The 24329-nt window shown below is 40.9% G+C and overlaps 1 long non-coding RNA gene across 1 annotated transcript in view; it reads right to left on the bottom strand.

Moving 5' to 3' along the window:
* LOC134140735 (uncharacterized) overlaps window positions 1-24329 on the bottom strand; it is a 40739-nt gene extending 16410 nt beyond the window's left edge. Inside the window, exons 1-2 of the long non-coding RNA XR_009958483.1 lie at window positions 24248-24329; window positions 21843-21923 (exon numbers count right to left, since the gene is read on the bottom strand). This is a non-coding gene — a long non-coding RNA (uncharacterized LOC134140735). The remainder of the gene's footprint in view (window positions 1-21842; window positions 21924-24247) is intronic.

Here is a 24329-nt window from a genome sequence, read left to right as displayed (position 1 = left end):
GTTCATGTCTTGGTTCTCTCAGTTGTGCTTGGCATCACATTAAGACAATCAAAAAATTCTACTGCAGTATTTAATAAAATTGTCACAGCAAATAATTCTAAATCAGGGGTAGAAACTTTCAGATGGCTCAATGATAGGATGAAATTATATCACTTCTGTTCTAGATCTGAATATTTTTAAGTACCTCTCAAGAGGGGACAGACAAGCTGTAATGGGTATATCCTTGTAACAATCACGGAAAAAACCTGGAAGCACCAGTGCAAGAGGCCATAGGCAAGCTGGTTTCAGACCCCAGCCTGCTAAGAGCTGCCTGAGAGGCAGCTCCCTTGGTCTGTCTGGTATTTCTATAGAAGAGGGAAGACCTAGGAGCACTTTTGGTTCCCCAGATCAGGCTCACTTCCAGCCATGCTGCCTGCCTCCAGATGAGGCCAAGGCCCTGCGCCTTTCTTCCTTTCTCCACTCTCCGTATACAAGTCTCCAATGAAAGGAAACAGAAATCAGAGTTGAACAGAAGTCACTTGCACTTTATTAGAGCTCCACTAGGCAGATCAGAAGAACAAGTCCTGGGACTTGCTGTGCCTTGTCTCAGCAGCTATGTGCCTCTATTTGGCAGGAGACCAGTCTTTCTTCCACCCAGCATCTGATCACCATACATACTATGAACTCTTCAGGGCAGGTGCTATCTTGTCCCGTTACACTGATACTGCATAGCCTTTAGGGGCCTGGATGTAATTTGAGCCTCTTATGCAGCCTAAAGAACAATAACCCCTTATCTATTTCAAAAGTCTTTCCACCCTCTGTTATGATAAAAGATATTATCATCCTCCATAACCACAGGAAGAAGCCATCTGGCTTAGTATGAGGTGGAAGTGTGTGCTGCAGATATTCTGGCCCTTGCTGCATGCACCAGACAAAATGCCTTGTCTCTGGCTTACTTGAGTAAGGAGAGTTTATGCAGTCTTGGAGTCTGCACAGCAGTAATGGGAACAGACACCTTCCTGGTGGTCGGGATCTTACTGCCAGCTCTCCTTGGTTTTCCCTCTACCTTAGGAAGTGGTCTAGTGTAAAGCAGAGCAGGGATGCTAAGTATTGCATATTTGTTGGAAAGAATGAGCTGTCAAAGCTAACACAGTCCATGAAGCGAGTGTTAAGGAGTATCCTGTACAATTTATCAAGGGTTATGTTATGAGTCCACTCTACCATCTGTTTCCTGAAAACAAGCTGAAGAGTTCTTCTTCTCTGCTACTGTCCTGCTTCGAAAACATCTTGCAATTGTAAAGAGACTCCTTTACAAAGCCAGAGCAGCAATTAAACCAGAGCATCTGATCTCACCTTGACTTGCTCTTCTATAATAGTCTTTTCTTACGATATTTGGCATGAGGAAGAGTTATTTATTTAGAACTGCGAATGGGCTGGCTCAAAAGAGATAGCAACTTCTGCTTTCATTTTCCCAAAAGCAGGCATAACTGAAAAAAAGCTGGAATAACTGAAAATAAAGATATTAATAGAAGAGCTGGACTTTTACCAGGAAAGAACTGTGACTGCCCTCCCAGTCCTCCCATGGCAATGGAGCAACTTGTGGTCATGCAGCCCTCAGACTCAGAATGGGGCCATACTGAGCCCTGCTAGCATTCAGCAGAGCTGATCCCTGGAGTTTTATGTTAGAAAGTCATGGAAAGACTATTCTTTTATATCTTTTATGTAGTTTCACCTTTCTTGAAAACTCCTGATGACTGATTAAATGTGTCCCCTAGGTTCTCTCTCCAAAGGATATCTGATGAAATGAAACTCACTTCTAACAGGAGGCAGATCCACTGTAAAGAATTCACTGTTCCTTGGACTCTCAAGACATCTAATTTCACATATCAGTTTATGTCAGCATAGACTACCCTACTATCTCTCTACTGCCAGTGCAGGCTTGAAGTTTAGTTCCTGTTCATAGCTAGTGATGATAAGCCCGATCTGAAGCTCTCTGCCTCAGATGATAGGAAATCGTCCAAAGATTTGATGGCCTTTGCCTGTTGTTAGCAATTCAGTATTTAGTAGAGTGTGGTTATTCAGCATTCTTATCCGTGTAATTACCATAATGACCATCCATAGCAGAGATTTCAGCTCTGCCACTATTTCTGCTCGCCTTCTGAGACTTGACTAGATTTATGTTCAAGAGTTTGAGAATTTCACCTTATTGGCTTTCTTTCCTTTGGCTTTAGTTTTTTAAACACATCATTTAGTTTGTCCTGAAGCCTACTTTGTCATAGGAGAAAATCCTTTTCTGTTGAATTATTAAAGCAACTAAGCGTCCCTTCCAATATTCTGATTCTTGCCCAGAAGTGAGTTCACCTTTATAGGGCAACACAAGCTGAGAGATTAAACGTTAGAAGGTGCTTACAGTCGAGAGATTAATGGCAGTGCTTCAAAATGTGTGGCCCTTTGGCCATCCAGTTCCCTCTAGTAATGTCAGAAAGTACATCGCACACCATCTGTATCTACCAGTAGGAATTTCTGTCACGCCTGCAAGACCATTCTCAAATGAAAAATATTGCTAATGTTATCTCCTGCAGCCAGGTCTTGTACTTGCACAGGGAGTTTGAGGCTGCGTGTAAGCTATTGCTAATCCCTTGATAGCTCCTGGTTGCATCTATGTTGTTGCTGTATTTCCAGTAAGTGTTGGGACAAAAAAACAGACTGTATTACAGAGAACATTTCCCCCAGTTCTTCAAGCCTTGCAAACTCAGATATAAACGTTTGCTTGCATAGATGTTCTGAAAGTCTGTGGTAGTTTTTTGATGCAGCTACATCCACTGCAATTGAGCAAACCTAGCAAACACATCTTGACTAATAAGCATGAAGACGGGGCCAGGACTCTGCACATTTTGGAACTTCTCATCCAGTGAGCAGGAAGAAAATGTGAAGGTCTGGGATTTTCAGAAGCAGTCATGTCTTTGGAAGGGTGCAAAGTCTTCCAAGCAGGATTGAACTGCTTTGGGCAGCTACCCAGGGTGAAATATTGAATGGAGCAGCACCACTTCTGTGTAGCTTCTGCTTGACTAGTCCAGCTGTATGAGCTTAGTAGAGGAGCTACGTCTGCTCTGATGCAATTGGTAGAGCATTGGATGGATTGATTGGATGGTACTTCACTGGGCTTTTTGTTTTACAAAAGTGGACACAGTTTTAGTATGTAAGTGTACGACTAAAAATGGTGCTATCTCTGCTTGTTCTGTACTGCAGTACTTGGAGCTCTGCCTCTGTTGATGCAACACCCCATTTGTTCTAGGTTATCACAGTCAGCACCGACGCATGGCTCCCATTTCCAACAGAGTGGGATCCAACCCTTACCATTTTAACTGACACTACCTTTCAGAAAATAGGCATAGAAATATCCACATGGAGAGTACGAAATATTCAATTATATGTTTGGATTTCTTTTGTATGTATGTGCACACACAAATTAATTTTACTTAATTACTAAATAATATACACTTATAAACAAACTCATACATATATACACATCCACATTCATCCACTTACACTTGTATGTGTATGTTCGTACTTACATAATATACGTAGTCACCTTTTCAATGAATATCACGATTATGTCCCAATCTGTTACAAAGCAGACTGAGACAGTGTTTCTAACCTTATACATGTACAGACAGATGTTGTGGAGCTAATTGTTCTGAATTGCTCTGTTTTAGCTCTGGGACAGTTCCATTTTAAGATAGCACTAACAGAAATTCAACATTTCTACTTTTTTTTTTTTTTTTTTTTTTTTTTTTTTTTTTAAGTCAGGTTTTTTTTCCTTGCTCCTCTTTTAATTTCAAGACTTTAGGATATGTTCACAACTCTGGGCTCCTGTTGTGGAATGTCAGTTCCACGATTTGTCTAGGTTACAGATTGGTTTGCTTTATAGGCTTGTAGCTTGAACCAGAATTGCTAGTGGGAAACACAAATGAATAAAATGAAGGGGACCCTCCAGGCACCACACAAATGTATAGTACAGATTGCCAGTGCCACGTAGAAAACAGGGTGAGATCAAACACTAATCCATCTATGTCTACAGGATACTGTGGAATACAGGATGGCCAAAAAAGGACACATCAGCCTTTTAAAATATGAATTATATTTCTCATACATCAACAGAACAGAAGGATACAGACTCTAGCGCTCTCAAGGCACCACAAGAGTACACTAAAACTTTACTGCACATATGTATTTCTTAAGTTACTGCAGCACTATTTTTTTTCTTAGTGCAAATTGCTTTAAAATGCACTAAGATTACATTTAATAACATATAATCCTGTACAGTGCAGCTCTGTATGTGAGAGCCATTGGTAACCTTCCCATGCTGACCAAGAGGCAGTGAGTGTGCTGAAAGCTGTACATGTTTCTGTGACCCTGGTCAGTAGATTTATGATTCAATAAATAGCACAAAAAAGAATATCAGCTGAAAAATCCTTCCAGACCTGCTGAGAGCACTTAATTGCTCCAGAACTCTATAAGAAGACACAGTTTAAAAAAACCACCCCATATTGTCTCATCAATGCTGCTTTATACATTGCTATTGCCCAGGATGTCTGAAGTTCATTTTGTTGTTCAGAGTCTTTTCAATATGCTCAGGCTAAAATGAGGGATTGAAAATTCTAACTTGTGGTGACTTGCCTGTGTGAAAGGACCTTGGGAGGAGCAAAACTGGGAATGAAGCTCATACACCGTGTGTTTTCAATTGTTCTACAATGCAAAGTCTCAATTCTGCAAAGCTTTTGACCTGTACATTTAATTTTAAATGTTTAAGACCATTCAAATTATACAGCTTTAATTATGTAATTTATATCTAGACATAAGGGTGAATAAAAAGTCATATAATAAGAGATAACTGAGTTTTTGTAGTGAGTCCAAGCGGTAACACAGCTTCATCATGCAAAACTCTGATTTACTTATACTACAGCTAATGTTACAGGAATAAGGGAACATTTCTGGCATGGGGAAAAGATTGCAAATGACAGCTAAACAAGAAAAAATGCCAAACTCTTAAATCACACTAATAGCAGATGAAATAAATTGAAGCTGCCACTAGAGACGAAAACACAAAATTGTCCATCCATCTCATCAACATCAGAAAATAAGGCAAAAGTGTGAAACCAAAGAGAGGTATAAATTCATTGCAATTGCTCCTAGATGACTTAAGTGGGGAAAAGGAAGAGATTAAATCAGCTGTATTGAAAGAGAGGGAATCTGATGGCCCTAAAGCAGAGTGGACAAAAGCAAGTTCAAGCCCTCATTGGTGGTACTGAAAAATGGACAGTCTTTTCTAAAAGAGAAGAATTTGATCTGAATATAAGTAACATAGTCCTGATCTAATTTTAACAAACTACAAAGGATGCTGTAGATGGAAGAATGGCAGGAAGATCTAAGTGGATAAAAGGTTAGCATAGACTTGAGAAAAAACAGCCTTTTCAGCCATGTCATTACACAGTGCCCAGCACTATTTTGCCATTTGTTTTCTCTTCCTTGTGAGCTTCATATTTATACTGGTTTGATGTTTTGTGTATACAAATGCTATAGGATCCGAAAAGTTACGACTAGGAGAAATGTAACAGACGTCATCATTTGCTTCTTCAGCCACAAGCCTTCCAAAGAGGAGCTGGAAATCCTATTGCTTGAAATATTTACTACATTGGACATAGAAGAGACAGCTGCGTACAAGCTTGCCCTGGCAAAGGAGTGGAGTGGATAACCTCATCTACCCTTTTAGTCTCTAAGCTTTGATGATTCATATTTTGCAAGAGCAGGTTTGCTTATAAATAAAAGCAGGTTTAGCAAGTGAAACCAGTTAGCCTTTAAACACCACCTAAACTCATGTTTCCTAAGAAAAGGAAGAACTTGCAGTCAAAGAGCAAATCCCGCTTGCTGTGAAATGCTTTCCAGTGTTTAATTTCACATGCAGGACCAGGAGCACTCACAGTGGGAAGATGGAGTGAGTCATGTGGCGATGTCAGGAACTGGGGTGAGAAAGCATTATAAAAGTATCCATAACATAAATTGCTTATGGTCCTGTCTTTTGTTCTTTAAACAGTGATGACTTAGGCCCTGTATCCTGTTCCAAGAAAAGAGGAAAAGCAGGAGAGTGCCAAACTGAGGCACTATTACCATACTGAAAAGCTGCACAACTGTTTCTCATTCAATGCTGTAATGCAAAATAGAGAGAGAGAGAAAACAATATTTTTGGAAAGGGGGATTATATCTTAGTTTCTGTGTGGAGTGACTTATTTCAGAAACAATAAGAGGCAAAAAAGCTTCATTCTGATTTGACAGACTTTCTACCTGTTTCCAGAGTCACTACGAATATGAATAAGGGCAAAGCAGAAGATGTTCAGGCATGTTGCTAGTGATAGAAACTAACAACAGCACTCTTCCATTTTATCTCCAGTCTGGTCCTGCCTTAACATTCATATCACTGCCAGTCCAGCGGAGAGGAAAGAAGCCACAGAGGAAGAAGGGGTTTTGCATAACTCCTTCTCAAGGTAAGAGTATATATCCTCAACACAGCCTACACAGGTTTCCATTTCTCAAGGGCTTTTAAGCCTGAAAAAAACCTGCACAAGTGAGGCCTCTTCACTTACCCTATGAATAAAAAGCCCTAATACAGAATACTGTTTCTTTTCCCATATATTTTTTATGTGAATCACAAAGTCCAAAATTCCCCTCCAATGTAGTCTCAACATAAAGCCTGAGCCATGTATAGCTTTCATGTCAGTTTAGCTCTTTCAGGGAAAGCGAAAGTGATGTTTCTAGGTAGTAGAATAGTTCTAAGGTGGTTCTCATTTCCTATGATAGATAGTACAACTGAAGTGAATCAGTTAGTTCAGAGCAAAGACAATCTATACTAGCATAGTTTATCCTCCTCCTTCAATAATCTGTATTCTTTGTCTGCTTTTGCTGCATCCTGTGAAGCAACTACATTGCATCAAAACCTTTCCTGATTCAAACAGTTTTCCATCAAGCTTTGGGAAACACAGAGATCCTGGTGCAGGTCAGTCAGTTCATCCTGTTCATATGAACACAATCCAATGTTTTGTTCCTTCAGCAGAGAGTAGAATTAAATCACAGAAGCAGTGCAAAAGCCCAAGGGATTCTTTCCACCACTACCCATCCCTGCCACAGTCAGTCACCCCAGTGTAAATTGGGGATGAAATGTCCCTGTTGTGCTTCAGTGCCATTTAACACTTGGCCATTGCTAGCGTGGAATGGTTTGACTCCACAAGGCACCCAAGGAAACATACTACTAACGTGTTTGAATATGCATTGCTCTAGCTATAAAATGTACAAATGAGTGAGACTTTTATGAAATTTGTTTACTCTGGATATATCCAAAACTGGTGCTATGAACCCATTTTCTTCAATGCTTTGCCTGCTATAGTGAGGGATGAGTAGTCCAATGGCATTTGCCTTTGTTTTTGTGTGTCCACAACAATTTTCTGAGAAACTGAGCAAAACAAGGGTCCTCCTGTTAACTTGCTTGGGTTTGAGTGAGTCATCTGCTTGGGAAATGTGTCTGTTGAATATGAGGACCTTCTGCTTTCACATAAAGTCTGGAAGGATGAAGAGTTGGTCTCTTATACATTGCTGCATGACAACCTAGGAAATCCAGAGATGGAAGAATAAAGTGCCATGGATCTGTCATTCAGAAATGATCAAAAATACGGTACTGAAAATTTGATCTGTATTTGTAGTTGCCCCACTACACAGGATCTTATTACTTCATTCAGCAATGGGAGACATAGGAATATCTATCCCCTAGATTTAGGTTTGGTTATTGTGCTTTTGGAGTGGAACTCATCTCATTTAAGTTCTGACATGTACATGTGAGCTAGTCAGATCAAGACCCTTTTACAGTCCATGGAAAGAAAAGGGCATTTCTAAGCAATCATTCGCCTGATCTATTGTAAGAGATTCCACAGGTTGAGACAAATTGAAATTTTATTGTCTTTCACCTGTAGTGATTGCTTTCTAATCCTCAGAAGGTAAAACATTCAATAGCCCTATAGTGAAACTCCAGAAAATGCAGTCTCCTACCAAGTATTCCAGTGAAGATAACAAAGTTTCTACTTTGTCTTTATTAGACAGCTTCTTTCACTAGGTAACATTTTTTAGACAATGTCTTGAACATTACCTATCCTACATCACAAATTAACATGAAGGGAGCCTACTGGGAAGGTCATGTTTCTAGAAATGAGATCCAAATTTGGATATCCCGTGCAAATCTCCATCCACATTGCTATCAATGGCCAGAAGCCCTGCAGAGGCAATGAACTCTGCCTGACCAAAGTGGCTGAATACATTTACCTATCAGCTCCCCGTCCTCTCCAAGCCTGAATTCAGACTTGTCACACAGCTGATTTTCAGAAATCTGTGAGGGCATCATAGCTTGTCTCATCTGCAGCACTCCTAGCACACCAGGTCACAGGATGGTGAGGAGCTCTGAGTGCTCTTGGTGGATCACACACCCCCTTAGAGGGCTCCTTTGGAAAAGGGGCAATTCAGACAATTGAGCAGTGTCCAGGCACCTCTAGCAGACTATTACCCAACTTACCCATCCTAGCTGTTAGCAGATGAGAGGATCCACTGGCCAGCAATACCTGCATGGCACATTGTGGAGTGGGAGAGACATCATAGCTCTGCATTGTAAATGCATAAAGCAAAGGTAGATAGGGATGGAGCCAGGTAGTAGCTTCATGCTAAAATGCACGGGACCTGGAAGGTCTGAGGACTGCAACTGATGGTTTTCAGGGAGGAGTCTTGTTTAATATATCTGAGCTGGAATGACAAGTTAGTCATGAATATGGCCTAAACCAAGGAAGAAGCAGATATGAAACATAGGGAATCCCAAAGAGAAGAGAGGCGAGAAATACACACTATAGTAAAGATGACCCAAAACTTTACGCTGAGAAGGGCAGCTTGCTCTGGAGTAACAAGAACTACACAAATAACTGAACATCCAGGTGTCCATGGTAAATCCCCCAGATCTTTGTCCTGAGAGTCTAAGGATGGATGATAACTCATAAACCAAATAGATGACACACAGCCTGCAAGGCATGTAACTGGTCTTCTAAACTATGTTAAATAGTAAACAGTATTAATTTTCCCACTGTATGAGCCTGTGGTCCATGGAAAATTTGTAGGCTGCTGGTAGTCTGCTGGTCCAGATGTTTGTAAATCACTGTTCTAGGGATCATCCCTAGGCAATCACAGGAGAAGTTGCCTATCCTTTGTTGGGGAGAAAATCCAGGACTATCACCACCAAAGGGATCTGAAAAGAAGGTACATTCAATGAAGTCAAAGCAGCACTTTGGCAATAACTCATGCCAAGGTGTGTAAATTAACCTTAACTTCCATTACTAACACACAACAGCTGGTTCTGTAATGGACCTGTCCTCAGATCTCAGACAAAAACATTAGTCCAGTCATGAGGAATCAGGAAAACCAACTACATGCTCTGTATGATTTCTGTATGAAGCAATCACAGTTACGCAACACATAATTGCGTTTACTGTTCTTTATTATAGTGTTGACTAATGAAGTCTTACTTTAAAATAAAACCCTTCTTCTGGTAACATTTGGGTGTTAACGAAATTGGCTGCGTATTGTGCTGTGCCAATGCTAAAGAGCAGATGTTAATAGTGAAACCTGATAATTTATTATAAGCAAAAATAATTAGCTTCCTGTTCTGTAGGAACAAGTCTGTTGTCCACCAGACTAATTAGGACATCAGTCAGTCTTGTGTCAAGTTGTAACCAGATCTCTGAAATGTTATTTTTTTAAAGTTCCTAGGCCTGACAATGAGGCAACTCATTTGGATATCATATGAAAGGCCTGATTTTGCTTTCGTTTATCCCTGCACCATTCTATTTATTGAAGTGGCCTTATACAGAAAAGATATAGCTATAATTATTTTTGACCTTGTTACTGTTACATGGCACGATTCTAATAATATTATCTTTTTATTTGTATAGATCTACAAACCCTTGTGCACACAGACAGAACAAAATGATATTTTCTAATCTAGGGAAACTTGCGATTGAACTCAGAAAACGACAAGCAGATAGAGTGCACTTTAGAAAAGGTAGAGACCAGCTTGTAGAGATGCAAAGGAGAACAAAGAGAATGACTAAATGTCTGAAATCAGACACAATAGCAGTTTTCAAGCACATAAAAGATTGCTGCAAATGAGAAATGGATATGTTCCCCATATTTATGTTAGATAGGACAATATTTAACCTGCAGCAATGGAGATTTCAGTGGAACATTAGGAAAAAAATCTTCCTAATTTTAGGGAGAGGAAAGCACTGGGATAGATTGTCTAGGAAGACTGTAGATTTGTTTTCTCCGAGCATGTTACACATCATCTGTCACTGTAGAAGCTGCTGCAGAGTAAGATGAAATGACCCCTGAAGGTCCTTTTGCTTCGTGATTGTATAAGAAGCCATCAAGTCACTGAAACAATGAGACAACCTGGTAGTCAAAGCTGTTTTGCAGATAGATAAGAAGGAGCATATTTCAGAAAAGTTACACAGGAAAAGTCTGCAAGATAGTCTTGGTGTGAAGACTTAAACCATATTCTGAGATGATGGGCTGAGGTCAGAAAAGCAACAAGATTGTCTAGGATGACTGGGACAGAAGTTGACAGGAGGGTCTAGTCATGGTACTAGAAGAGCTGAGATGACAGCTAAGACTCACAGGAGCTGCTACAGGACCAGATTTGGTGCTTTTTAAATGTAATTTTAAATAATCTGTATTGTAAAGAATTGGAGTCCACAGGCTATGTTTTTTATCTGACTACAAATACACAGAAGGAAGCGAGTCACAACCAGAGGCAGATACACATCCAAATTTCTTCCAAGTATCAGGTTGTTCAGAGCCTTTCATGCAAGTCTTTATCTGGAAAACACAATGTCTAATGAATAATGGTGCCTTATTTTTCTAACCAGTTCTCTGATCACACAGGAATTTTTATAGTTGGCAGGTAAAATCTTAGCCTAAAATATCCAGGATATTTTTTGTCACAGCAGAACATGTCATATGAAGTATGGAGGAGGGAAGTAGGACCTGGCACCCAGATATTTTGACAGCTGCTCCACTCTCCACAGAGCTGCCAACTCTTAGGCTTAAATATTGCCAAATCTTTTACTACAGCCACTCAAAAAAGCAAGCAAAAAGAGCAGGGACCAGTTTCATATGAACCTCTCCTTAGGTTTGTGTTGTGTAATGCTGGTTTCTGTTTCTCTTTTTGCAATAATAAGCTGCATCTGCTGCTTCAGGGATTCTACAAAGGGTGCTGTTTATGTAATATCCATTTAAAAATGACAAAGCTTTCCTTTCTGGGCCTTTCATGTAGTAGTCCACCCACACTCAGGCAGTGCACACAAATGACATACCACCTGGGGCTGAGACTTGCTGCAGAAACTGATAGTAAGCCGTTGTTATTCTAATTATGTGGCCGTCTTCCTTAATTAAAGCTATGCCACAGGTCATTTACCCTGGTGCAGAGTCCATGAACATTAAGCCAGGCAGTGTCTTGAAATCAGAGTTCTCATTATCATAGGATTGGCTGTGAGGGATGTATAATCATCTAAAAGCCTTTACAAAGGAATGTAAATTAGTATCCATGCCTCCTGTGTACTATTGACATAGTGAATTATTTTACTGACTAGAAATGAAAATGAGCATGGAGCAATGACACTCATATTTGCGGCTCAGGCTCTACTCTCTGTTTGCTGTGAGGATTTGTGTGTGTATGTGTCTATCCACAGACAGAAACTCCAATTATCATCTTTGATGGCTCACCAGCTCGTGAAGCTCACACTCCTCCCCATGCAAAGCACTGCAATCTCTTTACACTGAAGTAATGACTGAGTATGAAAAATAGACCTTATAATGCTTTATTAATCTTGGTGCGCTTCACTCAGCAGCATAGAGCCTCTTGCTAGGAGTGGATCCAGGCTTGGGAGTGGCTTTTGAACCCTGTTCTAATAAGAGGATTTTAATCTCTGAATTTTTAGTCAAGCATTGTTAGAACTTAGTTTGGTCACAACCTGGCATAAAACCATGGTTCAACATAGACCTTCACTTTTGCTAAGTTTTCCAAACTATGGAACCAACTTGAAGAAGAGAAAAATGGCTGGTTGCGATCAAGTACCTCTGCACTGACTCTACACCAAAAGCAAGATCATTTTAACTGTAAGTAAAACAAAGTGTACCAAAAAATCTCTCAAAGAGATTATAACCACATCATTTTGATTGCTTAGAAGGTTTCAATATCCAGAAACTGAAATATTTCCTCCCATTTTTTTCATTATCTCTCCTTTTATGGTATGCCTTCAAAAGATCATGGAACACATCATCCACAACTAACCAAAAATCATTCCTAATCAGAAAACAAGGCAATGGTGATCACCATGCTAGAGCAGAAGAAAGGGACACTGCACCCAGAAAGAGAAGCCAGGTGTTCTGATCATTGGTCCCTTATTCTAGCTATCTAATGCCCTTGCTTTTACATTTATGTTACTATGGTAGCAGGGAAATGACAAATGCAGTTTTATAACAGGAATTGTTCTAAACAGTTGAGTTTTTCATCCTTCTTGAATAATTATTTCTCTGGAATAGCTCTCAATACCATGGCTATCACTTGGAAGACTACTTTTCAGAAAAAAATATTATATATTACCGATAGTAAAATACTGTCAGGACTTCAAGACTGTAATAGAAATTAATGTATTATTCTACTGACATCGATTAGAAGGCTATATTACATCATACCGATATAGCCAGAGGAGTTTTCATAAAAGTGGAAAAGTCAGGGAGTGGCAGGATAAATCTTGTTTTCCTCAGTGCTAAAGAAACTGGTTCTAAGGCATGACCATTCTGGTAGTCTTTACTGGAAGAAGGAAAAAACAACTAAAGAACAGGAACTTAAATATTTAAAATGAGCAAAAATAGCTACTGATCTTAAGGGTCACATCTAGACTAGGATAAAGTAGTCTGCAGTAAAGTAATACAATTTCTATTTAATTTATATTAAGGTATTGATAGGATTATCAGCAACACAACGTCCAAGTAGCTCACAACACTGAGATATTATTACTGTCATCATCATCATCTTACAGGTGAAGAAATGAATGTCCAGATTCTTAAAGCTATTTAGGTACGTAGGATAAGTTATCATCTCAACTACGTGGTTTGCCTTACGGGAGGTCAGGAAATCAAATTCAGGTTTCTTACTTCCTCAGCAGCACTCAGATAACTAGTCAAATGTCTTCTTTCAGTGGGATGATTTTCCTCTTGTTGCAGTACAAAATCATCTTAATCAAGCACACATCATGTTACTGAGTCTTACCTTGCCTGAGTTCAAAAACTGTTCAATCTCACTTCCACATTCAGGAAAATAACATATTCCTTTGAATGTTCAAAGTAATCTTGCTTGTGTGTGTTTGCTAACAACTCATGATAAATTTGTTTTTCTCCCAAATATCTTTGACTTTAGCAGTCATTTGCTTCTGTCTCCAATCATCATCATTTTGATGATTCAAATCCAGCCTCTTAGCATCAGAATTATTTGATCTTTAGGATCAGAGGACAAAGAAGGTACACAGTTGTAAACACTTCCAAGAAGCATCTGAATGACATGATAGGCCTGGAGCTGACAAAGAGGTCACTTATTCTGCCAGGATTTGAAGGTATTCTGTATCTCATGGTTCCACAGCATTTATGCTATTTCTTTGTGCACAAACAAAAAAGTTGGGAGGTCAGTTAGCAAAACAAATAAGACTGGGCCATCCAGTAGTTTTGGGAAGTAAAAATTCGAACATTCCACATTGCTTTCTGTAATTAAATTTTCTTTCGTGATCAAACATCAAAAAACTTGTAAGCCACAAGTTTGTCCAAAGTCCAAACAATGTGAAAACAAAGGAAGGACTCCCATTGATTTTAATGGGCAGCTTGCCATTATGACTGTGGGGTGGGTAGGTAGCAGTTGCTGATGTTAGTTTAGTGAGATGATAATAGTGGAAAAGTGGCAGCAGGGACTTCAGCAAAAGCTGGAAACCTGAACATACACTGCAGTCCCCTGCTTTGGGTATGCAGGGTTGTATAGTGAATTCTTTGCTGCTTTGCTTTCCTGACAGAGCTTTCCCATACTAGCAAGTTTTATGCTTGCTCATACTACAACATGCCCCAGGAACTGAAAATAAGTAGGCAACAATATCAGTTCTTTAAGTGTATTGGCAACAAAAAGGCTTAAGAAAATGTTAACTCTCTGCTCAGTGGGACAGGGGACTTAATAACCAAGGACATGTAAAACACCAAGGTACTCAATGCTTCTTTTGCCCTAGTTTTTGCTGGCAACATTAGCCCTCAACCTTCCCACATCTCCGAGATTAACAGTAGACTGGGGGTGCAAAGCATTATTCACAGTAGAGAAAGAGAGAGTAGGGAGCATCTAAGTCAATTGGACATGATGCAAGATAGTGCTGAGAGTCCTGGTCAGTGTCATTTCAAAGCCACCCTCTATCATATTTGGAAGGCCACAGTAAGAGGCAGGTTCCTGATTGGAAAAGTAAATAGCATATAGTTCTTGAAGAAGAGCAAGAAGGAGGATCTGGGAACTACAACTCAGTCAGTCTCAGTCCCTGGGAAGTGAGCCCAGAGGAGGGCCACCAAGATGGTCAGATCACAAAGGCTGAGGTTTGCTCAGGAGAGATCTTACTGTTGTCTACAGCAGCCTAAGGGAAAGGTATAGAGGAGAAAGATTCAGATTTTTTTTAGAGTTGGACAATAACAGGAAAAAAGCTGCAACATGTACAATTCAGACTATATAGCAGAGGAAAAAAATCACTGTGATGGTGCCACAAGTTTCCCCCAAAAGCTGTGGAATCTACATCTTCAGAGATAGTTAAAAGTTGACTGGACCAACCTGATGTAGTTGGTGCTGCTTTGAGCACAAGATTGGACTAGATGGCTTGGTGAGGTCCCTTTCAATCTAGATTATCCTATAGTTGTGTCATTCCAGGTGAGGCCAATGACTTGCACTGGACTAAGGAAGATATCTCAAGAAGGTAGCTAGTCATGATCTGAAGATCTGAGGAAAAAGAAAACTAATTTCTTCTATTATTGATGGGTTTCAGCTACAGTGTTAGAAACGAGCTCTTCTTTCCCTCTCAATATCCTTCTCAGTTATGATATGTGAAAGAAACAATGACTGTGCAGAAATCAGAAATAATTGATTCTTATTTATTTGCAGCAAACCTCTGTCAAAAAGCAGATGTACATTTCAGTGTGCTATATTAGACATGCTCTCTCTGCCCTCATCAATTTGTATTATTGCAATACGTGTCAGCATTTCCTGGGAGGGTCCACAGGACACATCCACCTTTTTATGATGTGCTTGTACAGACACTATGATGAATACAGCCTTAATTGGGACCTCCGGGCATGGTGGCAACACAAACTGAAATAAATCCTAAAGAAACACAGTGCAGACAAAGGGCTTTTCCCCTCATAAGTAATTTTAGGGAGATGGGTAGGTCATTCCCTTACACTCTATTTTCAGCTGGGAGGAAGCCTTGAGATGCAGGATACAGCAAGGGCAGAGGGAACAAATTTGTCATGTATGCTAACAGTGAGCTGCTTAGGTATTGGAGGTGACTCTGCACCTTCCATATGGAGACCTGAGCATGAGGAGAGCCTTGGAGGTGAATGCAGCCAGAGGCAGCAATGTACCACCCACCTCTGCAGCCTTATGGCATCAGCAAACAGGTAATGGGACATTTTGTAGATCTGGCCATCCCGTCCCCTTGGCAGCTGCTTGATTTGCCTGCGCCCTGCAACGACAGTGGAGGAAAATGCCAGGGACTGACAGGGAAAGCATCCAAAGCAGAGATGATAGAGCTTGTTTAGCCTTGGATGATGAACAGTCAGGGAAGGGACTTTCTGAATTCAAATCCAGTGAAAGGATAGAATAGATTGCCCAGAGAGGTTGTGGAGTTTCCTTCTCTGGAGATTTTCAAGGCCTAGCTAGATGCAACCCTGTCTAACATGCTCTAAGTAACCCTGCTGAGCAGGGAGGTTGGACTAGATGATCTCCAGAGGTCCCTTCCAACCTTACTGATTCTATGGGACCGGTAAAGGGATTCTCTGCTGCCTGTATTTCTTTCAGAAAAGCTGTGCTTGTCATGCCACTAGTCTTTGGGTGAAAGCATTTGAGAGAGGAAGGAAGATTCTTCTACAAGAATTTTGCTCTGATCTGGGGAGAAGAGAAAAAGAAGGCCACAAGCTGCTGCTGCCCCCCCCCCTTTTTTTTTTAACATGTAAGCCAGATAAAATAATGTACTTTGTTATACAGCAGAAATGTGCAGCCATGGACTCCTCTAAGTGCTTGGGGAATGCCCATCCACGGATGACTGTGCTGGGATTAGCCTTACTGCATTTATGTTAACTTGCTGACACAGGAGGGTAACCATTAAGGTATTGCAGTTGATCTTCATACAAGGTGCTCAGTAGTTATGCAGAGCCACTGATTGCAGTGGGATTTAGGTACTGTACTTGTCCTTGGGAAGCTGGGCATGAGGGTCTCCCTAGATACTGCAGCTCTGAGTTTTTCCTCTAAGCACTGTGTCTGACTGAAAGCACAACCAAGCTATTAATTACTGGTGGGGGGGGTCATACCTCAAGTCATTTGGCAACAAAAAATACATGTTCCTCAGGCTTTTAGTTATAGTTGTCAAACACAAAACTATCCTCTTCTAATGTATATAAACCAAAACCGTTTTGTTACATGAAGAACTGGCAACACCTCCCTCCCCCTCCTCCCCCCCCCCCCCCACAGACCTGCTTTGTTTGAGGTATTTAAAGTCCTGAGTTTAAAAATATAACAGCAAAGGGCTAGACAACAGAAGCCAGCCTTCTCTCCAAAATGGCAATACGTCATGCCTGATTGACTTCCTCAATATAGCTTTTTTGGCTTACAGAAACGAACACAGAAATTGCACAGTTCTGGGCTGGAAGAGAGGCCAGAGAAAGGTGGAAGAGGAAAGTGACTCTACCACGCAAATCAGGCACAGTGGCCACAGGGAAACCGGAAAACGCGTGAGACTTCCATTTCCTGAAGCCGGATGCACATATTATGACCCTGTACCAGGGCAAGACAGAGGTGCACAAAACCACTTATTCCTTTCACTTTTGTCTTCCGTGGAAAAGATTTTACCAGAAAGAAGATGTGACATCTTCTAGGCAGGTCCCTAGTCTGCCTGATGTGGAGGTCAGGACTCCAAGATGTATTCCTGTATAGGCCCATGATTCAGACCAGCCACAGTTGGTCTATGTATACTAAAATCAGGACTGAGAGGGGTAGTGGGATGATGTTTGATCAAAAAAAAAAAAAAAAAAAAAAATCAAGGAATTGAATTAATGGAAAGTGCAGATCCTCTTTCAGCTTGGGAGGATTTGAAATGTTCACCTTTACGTTTTCTTTATATATTTACTAAGATTTATTAAAATAATTTAAGAACTAAACTTAGTTATCAAATACTTGGATTTACCAGGTAAAAAATAGTCATAATTTTCAGAAAATGAAAATAGAAAACATGATATAAAGCCGTTTGCCAGAAATATTGTTCACAGAATGGCAAACAGTAAAAGCTCTGAATTATTTTAAAGTTGAAATCTTTTGATCCAAAGTTTCATCTTCAAGAAAAAAAGTAAGTCTGAAAAGATAGTATTGTTGATAACATTTTCCAGTAAGTTTTATATTGAATCATTTGAAAAGCTGGAGCCACAAATGTCATGTTAAAAACAGAAACAAAAAAGGAGAGAAAAACAGTCAAAACACTTCAGACCAAGTTCAAATGCTCTAAATCATGAAAACCTCTTTGGTGATTTACACTCTCTTTGGATTTAACCCAGATAACATAGCAATGTTCTCCAAAGAATCAGACAGAATGGTTGAGGTTGGAAGGGACCTCTGGAGATCATCTAGGCCAACCTCCCTGCTCAGGCAGGGTCACCTAGAGCATGGCAGACAGGGTTGCATCCAGGCAGGCCTTGAAGATCTCCAGAGAAGGAGACTCCACAGCCTCTCTGGGCAACCTGTGCCAGTGCTCCGTCACTCTCACAGCGAAGAAATTCCCCCTCACGCTCAGGCGGAACTTCCTGTGCTTCAATTTCTGCCCATTGCCTCTTGTCCTGTCACACGGGACAACTGAAAAGAGTTTGTCCCCGTCCCCTTGACACCCTCCCTTCAGGTACTTATACACATTGATAAGATCCCCTCTCAGTCTTCTCTTCTCCAAGCAGTTTTATTTATCCTCCAACTTTTTACAATTCTTGGATAGGAGCTTTGCATTTTATAAATCTGTGTGCTTTTACTTTTGAGGGTGATTTTATAGGATATTTTCCGTCTGCTACCTAAATCCCTCATCCACATGAGGTAAGAAGCGTTGCAGAGCGATCTGTGACAATGCAAATAGGAGTGACAGGTTTGCTAAACCTCATCAGAGCTGCGATTGCAGAGGGACGGATGCATTTGTGGCACTGGTAGCTGCAGGTGTAAGGTACTTGACACCACAGGTAGCATCCAAGCGCATGTCCGGCGTTCTTGGATGGACAATGCCGCTCAGTGGTTTAGTTCTGGCACTGCAAGCTCTGTGGGGTACAAACATCACCACCGTTAGCCTGCACAGCTCCAAACAAAGGCAGCAGCAAAATGCTAGATGGATTTCAACATGGCCAAGCTCAACTCTGAATCTGAGCCCAGAAGAGGCTCTGGAGGCTTGGGCCTAAACTAATACTGCAACATCCAGGGCTGAAAGCATTTTTCAAGGGTCCCCACGAGTCAACCAGAAGACATCAAAGCAGTAAGGATCCCCTTTTACAGAGAATACTTGTCAGATCACACTATAAGGACCAGGTGAAATTAAATGAAAATTCTTCCCTTTTTAACTTGACAGATAATTTAAAAATTTGAACGAGGATGTTTATAAGAACCCTTGCTTCATAAACTGCAGACTAGAAGACTGCTGAAGATGGTATTTAGAGTGGATATTTAAGCAGGTGTTTCAGTAAGACACAATGAGGGGCAAGAGACATGGAGAAGGAGGAGTTTGATGATCTGTTCCCAGCTTTTCTATAGGATTTGGGAAGAGAATTCGCCCCTTCCTGCCCGTTTTCTGCCTCACTTGCCTACACCAGTTCCCAGCATGTTGGCACAGTGCCTAACACAGAGGGACATCCATCTAGGCATTGCCATCATACAAATGATAATAGTAATAACACTAACAGATGGTGAGTCTAAAAGGAAACCGCCGCCACCGATGTAGGCTAGCGGACAAACATTCCAGCTTTGGCAGCTGGAACAACGGTAGCACAAATGAAACATGAACAATTTCCTCCCCGCCAGCAGAGAAAATAGCTCCAGGGAGAACGCAGGGAGAATAATTGTCAGCCTCCTCTAGGTATCAGGGGAACAGAGGCCGTTCAGTAATCCTGGAGTAAACAGCCACTTCTTATTTTTAATACAGAATAAAACCACAAGAATCTAAAATCAGTGCAACACAATGCTGAATTAGCTGCTCCCGTGCCCACCTCCTTGTGACTTTTCCTTGAAAAATTGTTGAAGTGCGGCACACAGGATTTTAACTGCAGCTGAAACGTGCACATAACAGAGGGTGAATCTCTTGTCACAATACAATGCAAATGCAACAAATGCTTCACATTCTTCCTGCTCTCTTCTTCACAGAAGATGCTAATCTTTACTGTAGTGAAATTCCTCCCAGCTCCAGCCCCTCTCTTGGGATTCAGCCAGGTCTCTATTTCTGTCTTCAGATGCTTGTTTTCTTTCAGTCATGTTTAAAATATACTGCAGCCTTATAACATGTACCTCAGACCCAACAGTGTACCCCCAAAAATTTCAGTAGCAGCAAAGTTTGATTCTTCATCTCACAATAATATAAATTGTATCTCCTCTGATAACCAAACAGACCAATGCATCAACCTCAGTAAAGTCAAAATCCTGCAAATATTTATTGCATTCATAATAATACATCTATGAATGGTGCCATTGAGTTCAGAGGATGATTCACAGCAGAAGGAATTGCGGCAGAGTATCAGAATAGCTGTTCTCAGCTAGAAAGGTCTATCTCACCCTGACTTTCTAACAGCAACTAATTATAACTATGAAGGAAAAAAATAAAGGAAAAGGGCAGATGTATCTCCTTATTACATTTTCTCAGTTTCCAGTAACATCCGATAATACCGGCAGTTCCTTTCTAGTTACCATACTCTTAATATAGCAAATGTTGTTTTTGTTGCTGAGAAATTTATGAAATGTCCCTATTTTCATTCTGCCAGGTACAAGAACTCTCTCCAAGCAGGAGAGATGTCAAAATGGCTCCTGCATGATTGTTTAATGCCATGGCTTCTCCTTCATCCATACTTGCAGATTAGCCCGATGTTTAAGAGGTTTCTCTCACACATAGGGTTTGCATATGGAGAGTGTATAGAGATATGACTACCAGCTTTTCCCGTCTGCAGCAACCTGCTGTGCAACACGCCTCTGGCTCTGGTATAGAAAAACTGATGAATACGAAACTGTCATGAAAACATACACTGCAGTGAACACAGCTGTCAGAAGGAAAAAAAAAAAGAAAAAAAGAAAAAAGATTTCTATATCCAGGGCTTGGAGAGCAATCTCTTTTCATATCCCCAAACTTAGAATATGCACAGACCAAGAGAAGTTAATGAGAGGCCTGCTCAGCGCTTATCACCCTTTTTCTTTTCCCTTCTCTTCCTCTGTCCTCCTCACTCCCCCTCCCCTCTGCCAGTAAAACTCTGCACTCATTTCCTCGACACAGCAGAAAAAACAGATTGGCAGTGTGTTTTCCTTTATCCGATGCTGTGCACCAAAAATCCCAATCCAAAACGCATTCTCCAGCCACCATCTCTCCTTGAACCTCCACAGTGGAAAAAGCCCAACAGGTAATCCCTCTGAACCCACTTTTTCCCTTAATCTCATTGAGGGGGCAGGGAGGAAGAAGAGGCAACTTCACATTCCTGTAACAGCGTATAATAATGAGAATGCCTCTGGCATTTCTCAGAGAACCTTAATGTATTTTGACAGCAAGGTTGCATTGCAGCTATTGCAATGCTACTGCAGCTTCATCAACCTTTGTTTCTGTACACAGGGCCTAGAAACTGGTAAAGTCTTAAGAGAGCACTCAGAGGTGTGGAGCAGGGGCATTTGCCTTGTCATGTGAGTAGCAGCCAGGCTGGGCAGGATTTTGTCTCCTATCTTCCATGTGATGAGCAGGCATCAGTTTCCACAGAAACAACCGCATGATGCCCTCCCTGCCTCCCTGGAACTTGTATTCCATGATTGCTCAAGCGAGTTACATTTCCCCCCAAGGCTTTTTTTTCCTCATGTATAATTTTTCAGTGCTCTGGCAGGTCTGCCTTTTGCAGTTTCCAGCAGCCTGTTTTGGGAGCAAAGGGGCCCTTGGGAGGACACACAAGTAAGGCTCTGGTCGTGCTTTCCCCGTGACATCACTCCACAAAAGACACAGTGTTCCCTGTCCCCATCTGACTCATCTTCACCGAGGTCCCCCTCTTCCTCGCTTGTCTCTGGCAATCAGTTCACGCATGCCTAGCTTTACATAACAGCGCAGAGCTGTGTGCAAGCGAGAGACACCCCCACAAAGCATGAGCACTGCCCACAGAGGAAATGTCAATACAATTCGTTACTTACAAAACCTGTGTTTATCCTCCTACAGAGATGCATGTAGCTGTGAAAACAGTCATACCTGCATATGCTCTTCTCTGCCTCGATTTTATCCACATGCAACGGAGGGAGCCTCTTGCTTTTCTTGTTGCAGAGAATATCTCTTTCACCAGCACAAAAGAGAGCAAAACATACTCAGAAACAGGGTAACTGTGTAACTGCAAACTGCACTAACTATTCTGGGGACGTGTAGGAGGATCTGGAAAGCAAAGCTAATTCATTTCTGCAGCTGATCAGTCTTCAGCGCAAGTGTTCTTTTAATTTTGTGCACTCGACATTTGTCTTCTTGAGAACTATGGGACTAAATTCTTTTCTTATTAGTGCCACAAAACATCTTCTCCTTGAGTGTGGAGCCCACACAGAGAAGGGGCCAAATTCTCCCCAGTGCACTAATTTTGGCAGGTTGCCTGAGACACATGCACCCGGTATACTTCATTCTGGGAGAACCTGCACCATGCAGCTGGGGCAGATGCACCCCGTTGAGGCCTGCTGATGGGCAGGGCACACGCCCTCAGACTTAGGGCGACACGAGCATAGTCTCCAGCTTTTAGATTACAGCTGGTGCTGGTTCTACCAACACGGAGGCTGATAGGTTGAGCCACCACTTATGCTTTTCAATACGGGCTCATCACATAAAAAGCAGAGGATATAGCACCTGGCACAGCCTTGGCCTCCTGCTGAGGTGTGAGTGCACCAGCTGGTGGGAATGGCACAATTCAGCATCCACCCACATTCAAATACCAGTTGAGATTATTCTCACTGCTCCAACCAGCTTGTTCCTGTTCTTTGGGCAAGCTAACTTCTCCCCACATAATTCGCTTGTTGGCATTAAGATATTCACCCAATCCTCAGAGGGGTTATTTATATCCACAAATGTTTATAAGCCCCTTGAGAGAAGTGGTTTGATCATCATTTTCAGTAATATTGTTGGACTGATGTGGTGGAAGAGCCTCAAAGGCTGCACTCACAAATCAAGACCTCCTTGTGGTAAGTGATGCTAAGACAAATTTGACCATGAAAATCCCATTAATTTCCATATGTCACCAAATTCTCCAGTCATCTTGGAAGATTCTTTCACTGAAATGTAACATCTATTCTGGCTCAGAAACACTGTAGTAAATATCACATTTTAATTAGAACTATGTATATGGTTGTGGCAGACATACTGGCACCTCCTAGAAAAAGGATACTAATGGTGCTTCTCCAAGGTACTGGCAAAAAAATGCCTATTACTCTCATTGTTTTAGTGAATGCCAAGATCCAGTTTGTCCATCAAAACAGTGTTCAGAGGAAATGAAGTATAAGGATACTGCTCCCTCTTGGCGAAGTGTCACTTTACTGCATGAAAAAACAGATTATCCTTACCACTTTAATTAAAAAGAGCCTCTAATCATTACTTCAAAGGTAACAGATGTAGGTTAAACATTCAGAATTTTATCTATTAGGTAAAGAGACTGATGCTTTACCCTTCTTTTTACTACACTCAAAATCTCTCTCTACAAGTAATGACAGGTTTTTTTTGACCGTGTACAAATCAGCACAAATCAGCATCAGCTAATACATTCTCAAGCAGGCTCACAAATTGACTGAATTGCAGATTTAGTCCCCTTTCTTGCAGGCCTATTAGCAGGACTAACATTATAATGACCATCTCACTCAAATATGAATATAACAGCTTCAAGAACCTGTTTCAACATCCTATCCTCATTACCCACTGTGAGTTGCTCAAAAAGTAGAGTTTCAGGAAAACTCTTTTCTAAAACCTTTTTAGTTTGAACAAGACTGAAATCAAACTAGAAACCCCTTATGGGATGCAGCAGCTGGCCAAATGCATTAAAGGAAAAGAAGAAAAGTTATTTTCTATTTTGGGTTCATCCCTCCGTTGATAGTGAGCTAGATTTTCACCTCTGTTATAACCTGATGTTGGTACAAGCATGTGTCATGTTGTTGGAGGTATAGCACAAAGACTGCACCCCCCAATCCGGGATGCAGCTCTTTCCTTTTGGCCTTTCAGTCTATATGCAAGCAGTGCACAACTGAGTACAAAGCAGAGAGAAGGAGCACACAGGTCATAATGCATGGCTATGTCACTCTGTAACGAATCCTGCAAATATCTTCATTGGTTTTATGTTACAGTCTGTTTGATTTGTTCCACTTTTCTCTTATTGTTTTAGTAGTTTTGTCATCTGCTTGTTGTTTTAAGGAAAATTAACAAACATACAAAAACAATGCAAAGCTCATCTCATTTTATTACTGTTGGTATTAGGTAAATTAGAATGGAAGTACAGTTCTACAAGATAAATATAAAAAAGCTGATAAGTTTATTTGTTACAGACAATGTTGATGCAGATGCTAAGTATACTTAAGTGTTCATTCTGAAACCATTGTGCCTTTGCTGAAGTAAAAGAAAAGCAATGGCATAGTTACCTGTCCAGGGAAAGTCCAGAACTGCAGAAATAAAATGGATAGAGTTAATCCAAAATTCAAAAGCTCAGTGATTTGTGTCCTT

The sequence above is a fragment of the Rhea pennata genome, chromosome 1 (genome assembly GCF_028389875.1).
Source record: "Rhea pennata isolate bPtePen1 chromosome 1, bPtePen1.pri, whole genome shotgun sequence".
Lineage (NCBI taxonomy): Eukaryota > Metazoa > Chordata > Aves > Rheiformes > Rheidae > Rhea > Rhea pennata.
The sequence above is the reverse complement of the archived record's forward strand: the minus strand, read 5'-3'. Positions and strand labels throughout refer to the sequence as shown.